Raw genomic sequence first — 9,804 nt, forward strand, 5'->3', positions numbered from 1 at the left:
CTAGTTCTTAAATTAGCCATTTCCCTAACCCTAGCCATAAACCTAACACAAGACCTATGCCTAATCTGATCCCTAAACCTAGATATAACCCTAACTCTAACCATAACAATAGACCTATCCTTAGCTCTAAACCAATCCCTTACCTAAGCAAAACCCTAAACCTAAGGGTAACCCTAGACCTATCCCTAATCTTTAGGCTAACCAAAACACTAACCCTATTAATGGCCCTTACCCTTGCCCTCATTCTAGATATAACCCTATCCAAAACCCTAACACTAACCCTGACCCTTTTACTGACACTACCACTAATCCTAGGTCTAATCCTAACCCTAACCCTAACCCAAAATATACCGTAATCCTACCCCTAGACCTAATCCTGAATCTAACTCTCTGCTTAGCACAAACTATAGCTCAGAACCTAACCCTTACACTAAACATAACCCTAACTTAGCCCTAGTTCTCACTCTCAGCCTAACCCTAATTCGAGACCTAATCCTAACCATAACCCTAGCCCAAACCTTAAGTCTAACTGTATCATTACCCTAAACATAACCCTTACCCTAATGCTAACCCTAGGCCTAACCCTAAACGTATCACTATCCCCAAACTTATCAATTAACATAAACCTACCCTGAAACCTAGACAAAATCCAATAATTACCCTAACCCTAGCCCTAATGCTAATTTGTACCCTAACCCTAAACTCAAACCTAAACCAACCCTAACACTGACACTCACACTAATAATTCCCTTAGCTCTAAAGCTCACTCTTACCCTATACCTAACCCTTACACTAGACCTAGCAATAAAACAAACCCTAAAACTATCCCTAAGCATAACCCTAGACCTGATATTAGCCCTAGTAATGATACTAGCCCTAACCCTAACACAAACCCTAGCCCTTCTCCTAGCCCTAAGCATAGTCTTAATTATAACCCTAACCATAACCCAAGGCCTAAATCTAACATTAACCCTAGCCCTAATCTTAGATCTAATTTAGCCCTATCCCTAACCTTAACCCTAATCCTAGTCCAAAGACTAACTCTACGTCTCATCTTAGTCCTAAACCTAGTTCTAACCCTATACTTTACTGGAACCCTAATCCTATCCCAAACCATAGGTCTAACACTAGCCCTATTCATAGCCCTAGCAACAACCCTAGATCTAACCCTAATTCTAAATCTAATCAAAAACCTTAGCCTAAACCTAAACCTAACACTAGCCCTAACCCTAAGGCTAATCCTAAAACTAGCACTAACTTTAGCCCTAAAACAAAACCAAGCCATAGACCTAATCCTAACCCTTAATATAAACTAAGCACTAACCCTACACTTAGGCATAACACTAGCCCTAGTTCGAGTTTTAAACCAAACCCTAAAACTGACCATGACCCTGACTCTGATCTTAGCACTAACCCTAGCTCTAAACATCACCCTAACCCTATACCTAAACCTAACAATAGACCTAGCCCTAACCTTAACCCTAACCCTAAATTTAGCGCTAATTTCAAACCTGGTAATTACATTAGCCATAACTCTAAAACTAGCCTTAACTTAACCAAAAACCTAGCCTTATTCTGAGCAATATCGTTAGATTTACCCCTAAACCTAACCCTATCACTAATTGTAACTATTACCCTAGCCGTAAACCTAGATTTAACCCTAAGCCTAACCCTAAACCTAACCCTATCAATAATCATAACATTGACCCTAGCTGTACCCCCATCTCTAACCCTATCATTTACCCTAACCATAACCCTAACCCTAATGCTAAATCTTGGCCTAGATCTAACTGTAAAATTAATCCTAACCCTATCCGTTACCCTAAACCTAACTTGAAACCTAAACTTAACACTATCTTTACCCTAATCCTAACTCTAATGCTAATTTGAGTAATAATGTTAAGCATTAACATATCCAACAGAGTAATCACAACCCTGACTCTAATAGTACCCTTAGCTCTAAACCTGACCCTATCCCTAAACGTAACCATTATACTAGACATAGCCATAAATCGAACCCTAAAACTATTTTAACCATAACACTACATTGCTAACTGTAATCCTACCCTAAACCTAGGCTTAATCCTAACCAGAACCATTACCTGAGCCCAAACCCTAATTCTATTATTCGCCCTAGCCCTAAATCTACCTATAACCTCATCCTGTACCCCAAAACTAACCATAATCCTAAACCTAATCCTAACTCTCACCCTAAACCTAGGCCTAAAACAAAGTCTAGTGCTAATCCTAGCCTTTATTTAATCCTATCCTAATCCTAAACCTATCCATAAGACTAACCCTAACCCTAAACGAAATCCTAACACTAGCCCTACTGGTAACCCTTTACCTATACCTAAGTGTAACACTAGACCAAGACCCAAAACTAATCCTAAATATAACTATAAATTTAGTCCTAGACCTAAACGAAAACCTAGCACTAGGCCTAAAAATAACCCTTAAGCTAAACCAAACACTTACCCTACACCTAGACCTAAACCTATTCCTAATTCTGAATCTAACCCTAACCCTAACCTATCCCCAAAACTGACTCTGATTCTAACACTGAACCTAGCTTTAAACCTGACACTAACCCAAAAGCTAGACCTAACACTAGACCTAGCCATAATCCTAACCCTAAAACTAGCCCTAAACATAACTCTAGTTCTTACATTTTGCATTGTTCTAAACCTAACACAAAATCTAACACAAAACCTATCCCTAATCCTAGGCCTAATCTTAGCTCTAAGCATAGCCATCAGCTTAACCCTAGCCCTAAACCTAGCCCTAACCTAAAGCTCGCCTTAGCCCAACCCTAGCTCAAATCATAACCTTTTCACTAAACATAACTCTAGCTCTATCCTAAACCCTAACCTTAAACCTAAACCTAATCTTCACATTAAACCTAGCCTGAATGTTAGCTATAACCATATCTATTACACTAACCTAACTCTAACCCTAATTAAAACTCTATCCCTAACACTAAACCTAACTCTAACCATAAATGTAAACCTAGACCTAAACCTAAACCTGGCCGTAATCCTAGACTTAATTCAAACCAAAACCTATCCCTAACCCTAGCTATAAACCTATCCATTACACTAAACATAAACCTAACCCTAATGCTAACCCTAACACAATTGCTAAACCTAACCGATCCATTACCCTAAACCTTAACTGAAACCTAAACTAAACCCTATTCATTATGCTAATGCTATCCTTAACATAATGGTAATTTGAGCCCTAACCCTAAACCTTCAGCTAAACTAAATACTAATCCTGACCCTGACCCTAACCCTAATAATAGCCCTAGCTCTAAAGGTGACCTTTAACCTAAACCTAACTTTTACACTAGACCTAGCTATAACCTAACCCTAAAACTATTTTTACTATTAATCCTAAAACTGATATTAGCCCTATACCTGGTCCAAGCCATAAACTTAACAGAAACCCTAGCTCTAAACTAAGCACTAAACCTAGTTTAAACCTAAACTGAACCATAACCCTAGGCCTAAACCTAATTCTAAACCTCACCCTAGGCCTAAAGCTAGCTATAACCCCACCCATTCCCCTAAACGTAACCTTAATACCAATGCGAACCCTAACTCTAGCCCAACCCCTTGGTCTAACCCCAACATTAACCCTAGCCTTAATACTAGCCCTAACCCTCCCACTAACCTAGCCCTTATCCTAGCCCTAATTTAGCAATAAACCTAACCCAAACTCTAGCCCTAATCCTAGCCCTAATTTAGCCCTAACCCTATCACTAACACTATTCCTAATCCTAGCACTAATTTGGCAATAATGCTAGCCCTAAATATAGCCCTAATTCTAGCCCTAATTTAGCCCTAACCCTAACCCTAACCCTAAGACTCCTACTAAGACTAACTTTAATTCTCACCCTAGTGTATACATAGTTCTAATCATATTTGTTTCCATAACTCTAACAATCACCCTAGACTTATCCCTAGCCCTAGCCCTAATCCTAGATCTAACCCTAACTCTAAATATAAACTAACTATAAGCCTAAACCTCAACCTAACACTAGCCCTAACCCTGATGAAAATCCATAATTTAGCCGTAACTGTAACCCTAGCCCTAATACAAAACCAACCTATATTCCTAACCCTTAACCTAAACCAAACCCTAACCGTACACGTAGTGCTAACTTTAGCCATAATTCGAGTTCTAATCGTAACCCTAAAACTAACCGTGACTCTAACAGTGATCCTAAAAATAACCCTTGCTCTAAATATCACCCTAACCCTAAACCTAACCATAACACTAGACCTAGCCCTAACCCTAATCCTAACCCTAAAACTAGCACTAATTGTAACACTAGTTCATACATTAGCCATAGCCCTAACGCTAGCCCTAAACAAGCCCCAAACCAAGCCCTAATGCGAGCCTCAACCCTAGGTTTAACCCTAACCCTAAATCGAACACTAACCCAGGACCTAGCCCTAAACCTTACTCTAACACTAGCCAGAATTCTAACCATTACCCTATCCCTATAACTAGCTCTAACCCTATCCATTACCCTAACCATAACCATAACTCTAATGGTAACCCTAGTCCTAACCCTATACTTATCCCTAACCCTAACCTATTTCATTAACCTAAACCTAACCCTAGATTTAATTTTAAATCGAAATCTAACTTTAACCCTAAGACTAAACCTCAACATAACACTAGCCCTAAACCTAATGATAAGCCTAAAACTAGCCCTAACCATAGCCCTAGCCCTAAAACAAAACCAAGTCATAGCCCTAACTTTAAAACTTATCCTAAATCAAAACCTAAAACTACTCCTAGCCCTAACCCTAGCTCTAATTCGAGTCCAAACCATAACCCTAAAACTACTCTGAACTTGAATTTGACCCTAACACTAAACATCACTCTAATATTATACCTAATCCTACCACTAGACCTAGTCCTAACCCTAATTCTATAACTAGCCCAAATCGAAACCCTAGTCCATACATTGGCCATAACTATAAACCTAGCCCTAACTCTAACAAAAACCTAGCCTTAATGCAAGACCTAACCCTAGGTTTAACCCTAAACTTAAACCTAACACTAGCCCTAACCCTAGCCCTAAATATAGCCCTAACTCTGACTCTAATCCTATTCCTTTCCCTAAGCTAACTCTAACCCTTATGCTAACCCTAGCCCTAACCCAAACCCTAACCCTATTACTAGTGCTAACCCTAGCCCTCATTCTAGCTCTAACCATAACTCAAACCTGACAATTATACTGAACATAATGGTAACTGTAGGTCTAAATCTGACCCTTACTCTATAATGAACCCTGAAACTAGAACTAGAAATAAACCTATTCCTAAACCTAATCCTAACACAAGCTCTAGACCTAAAACTAATCCTAAATCTAGCCATATCTCTAGCCCTAAATCTAAACAAAAACCTAGACCTAGCCCCAATGATAAATCTTAGCCTAACACAAACACTAACCCTTCCCCTAGACCTAACTCTAGAGATAATTCTGAGTTTAACCCTAACCCTAACTATAACTTAATAACTGGCCCTGACCCTAACACTAATCCTAGCTTTAAACATTACAATAACGCTAACTCTAACCCTAAACTTGACCTAGCCATAATACTTGCTCAAAAAGTAGCCATAATCATAACCCTGGCTCATACATTAGTTGTAAGCCTAACACTAGCCCCAACCTAACCCCAAACCTGGCCCTAATCTGAGTGCTAACCCTATTTTTAAACCTAACCCTAAAACTAGCCCTAAACCATACACTAACCCTAGCTCTAATTCTAGCTCTTACCTTATTTATTACCTTAAGCTAAAAACTAAACCTAATCCTAACCCTAGTCCTAACACTAATCCAGAGCCTAACCCAAACCCTAAGCCTACGACTAGTCCTAACTCAAAACTTTGTTCTACTTCTAACACTAACCCAAAACCCAAACCGTAACCCTGACACTTATTCTGACCCTAACACGAACTGTAGGTCTAAACCTGACACTAACACCAAACCGAACACTAATTCTATACTTAAACCTAAACCAGTAATCCTATACTTAAACCTAAACCTAACACTAGCCCTAGACCTAAACCTAATCCTAAATTTAACCATATCTCTAGCCCTAGACTTGAACAACAACCTAATCCTAGCCCTAACAATAAACCTTAACCTAACCCATACACCAACCCTACCCCTAGACTTAACCCTAGTCCTAATTCTGGCAGTAAAACAAACACTAACACTATCCTGAACACTAGTCCTGACCCTAACATAATCCTAGCTCCAAAGCTCACCCTAACCCAAAACTTAATCCTAACACTGGACCTAGCCATAACCCTAACCCTAAAACTAGCCCTAATCATAACCCTAGCTCTTACATTACCCATGGCCCTAACCCTAGGGCTAAACTAACACAATACCTAGCCTTAATCCTAGGCCTGAACATAACCCTAAGTGTAACCCTAAACTAACCCCAGCCCTAACCCTAACCCTAAGCCTTGCTTTAGACCTAACCATAGCTCAAAGCCTAACCTTTACCCTTAACATAACCCTAGCCCTATCCCAAACCCTAATTTAACACTAGCACCAATTCTAACCTTAACCATTGCCCTAACCATGGCTCTAATTATATCCACTACCCTAACCCTAGCCCTAACCCTAGCTCTTATTCTATCCATTACCCTAACGAGAATCCTAAGCCTAATGCTATCCTAGGATTAACCCTAACCCTACTGCAATCCCTAAACCTATCCCATTGCCCTAGAAGTAATCTGAACCCTAATCCTAAGCCTATTCATTATCAGAACCCTAACTCTAATACTAACGCTAATTCGGGCCCTAAACCTAAACCTTAACTTAAACCACACCATAAGCACTACACTGACCCTAGTAATACAGACAGATGTAAACTTGACCCTTACCCTAAATCTAACCCTTACACTAGACATAACCATAAACATAACCCGAAACCTATCCCTAACTGTAACGCTAGACTTGACATTAGCCCTAGCCCTAATCCTAGCCCTAACCCAAATACGAATACTAGCTCTCATCCTAGCCCAAAACCGAGCCTTAATCATAATCTAACCCTAATTATAACCCTTTCCCTAGCCCTAAACCTAGTTATAACCCCATTTCTTATGCTAAACGAAACCCAAACTCTAACCCTAACACTAACCTAAGCCCTAACCTTAACCCTAGGACTAACTCTAACACTAACCCTAGCCCTAATCTTAAACCTAACCCTAACCCTAGCTTTAAGAATAAATATAACTCTCGCCCTATCCCTAGCCCTAATTCTAACACTATGACTTACCGTAACCTTATTCCTAGCCCTAAGCTTGGATAATAACCTTGGCCCTAACCTTACACCTTGCCCGAACCCTAGATCTAAAACTAATTCTAAATCTAACCCAAATTCTACACCTAAACCTAACCCTAATACTAAACCTAACACTAAAGCTAATCCTAAAACTAGACCTAATCATAGGCTTAACCCAAAAACAAAACTGAGCCATAACACTAACCCTAAAGTTTTACCTCAACCAAACTCTAACCTTACATCTAACCCTAAGCCTAGTAATAATCTTAACCCTAAAACTACCCCTGAACCTGTCTCTGACATTAAGTTAAGACTAACCCTAAATCTAAACATCACCCTAAACCTAAACCTTAACCTAACAATAGACCTAGTCCTAACCCTAATTCTAATCATAACCCTAGATCACACATTAGCTGTAACCTTAAACCTAAGGCTAACCAAAACCTAGCCCAAATCTGAGACCTAAAAATAGCTTTCACCTTAACGCTAAACCTAACACTAGTCCTAACACTAACCCGAACCCTATCTCTAACCCTAGCTCTATCTTTAACCTCTAATCTAACCAAAACACAACCCTAATGCTAACCCTAATATTAAAACTAATCTTTAGTCTAACCCAGACCCTAACCGTATTACTAGTCCTAAACCTAGCCCTCATTCTTGATATAACCATAACCCAAATCCTAACCCTAACTCTGACCCTTCTTCTGACCCTGAACCTAAACCAAATCCTAACACTAGCCCTACTCATAACCCTATATCTAAACCTAACCCTAACCCTAGATTAAGCCTAGCTCTAGATTAAACCTAATCCTAAATCTAGCGATATTTTTAAAGAAGACCTAAACAAAAACCTAGACCTATCTTTAATGATAACCTTTAACCTAAGCCAAACACTAACCTTACCTCTAGACCTAACCAATCCTAATTCTGGCTCTAGCCCTAACCCTAACCATAATCCAAACACAGACCCTGACATTAACATGAACCCTAGCTATAGAACTGACCCTAACTGAAACCGAAATGTAAACCTAACACTAGGCCTTAAACATAACCCTTAGTTAGCAATAAAACTAGCTCTAAACCTAACACAAAACCTAGCCCTAATCCTAGGTCTAAATCTATCCCAAAGTGTAGACCTAACCCTAACCTAACCTTATCCCTTACACTAAGCCTAACCCTCACATTAACCCTAACCCTCGCCTTATACCTAACCCTAGATAAAACCCAAGAACAAACCCTAAATATAACCCTAACCCTAGCCCTAACCCAAATTCTAATCCTAGCCCTCATCATAACGTTAACACAAGGCCTAATACTATTTCTAAAATTATCCATTACCCTAAACCAAAACTTAACCCTAATGATAACGCTATCTCTAGTCCTAATGCAATCCTAATCATAGACCTAACCCTAAACCTAACCCTCATCTTAGCCTTAACCCTAGATAAAACCTTAACCCTTACTCTAACACTAACCCTAAACCTAAAACTACCTGTAACCCTAACCTGACATCTAACCCTATCCATTAACCTAACTCTAAAAATAACCTTAGACCTAACCCTAACACTAACCATAACCATAACCATAAATCAAACGTTAGACATAATCCTAAACCTAACCCTCACCCTAGCTCTAACTCTAGCTCAAAACCTAACCAGTGACCTAAACCTAAATTAAACACTAACCCTAGCCCTAGCCTTAACCATAACCCTAATTCTAGCCCAAATCCTATCCAAAACCTTAGCCCTAACACAGGCTTTAATGCTATTCATTAACCTAACTTTAACCCTGACCCAAATAATAATTCTAGGCCTATCCCTAACCCTATCACTAACCCTAACCCTACCAATTACCCTAATTTAACCTGATTCCTAAACCTAAACCTATCAATTAACCTAACTTTATTTTGAACCCTAACGCTAATTTGAGCCCTAATCCTAATAATTAACCTAACACAAACACGGAAAACTGATCCTGACTCTAAAAATACACCTTACCCGAAACCTAATATTAGACTTAGCCATGAACCTAACCATATAACTATCCCTAGTCATAACCCTAAACCTGACATTATCCCTATCCCTAAAACTTGCCCTAACCCTAACACAAACCCTATCCCTCATCCACACCCCAAATCTAGCTTTAATCCAAACACAAACCTAACCCTAAACCTAATTATAATCATTGCCCTAGCCTTAATCCTAGCTATAACCCCATCCCTTATCCTAAACCTAACCCTAAACCTAACCATAAGCATAGCACTAATCCTAGGCCTAAACCTAGCACCAATCCTAGACACATTCCTAGCCCTAATTTACCTGTAAACTTAACCCCAACACTAGCCTTAAGACTAACTCTATCACCCTAGCTTTATACCTAGTTCTAACCCTATCCCGTACTGAAACCCAAACACTAGACCTAACCTTAGGCCAAACCCTAGACATAGCCCTAACCCTAGAATTAACCATAACTCTAAATGTAC

Source organism: Urocitellus parryii, chromosome 12, assembly GCF_045843805.1.
Source record: "Urocitellus parryii isolate mUroPar1 chromosome 12, mUroPar1.hap1, whole genome shotgun sequence".
Taxonomy (NCBI): domain Eukaryota; kingdom Metazoa; phylum Chordata; class Mammalia; order Rodentia; family Sciuridae; genus Urocitellus; species Urocitellus parryii.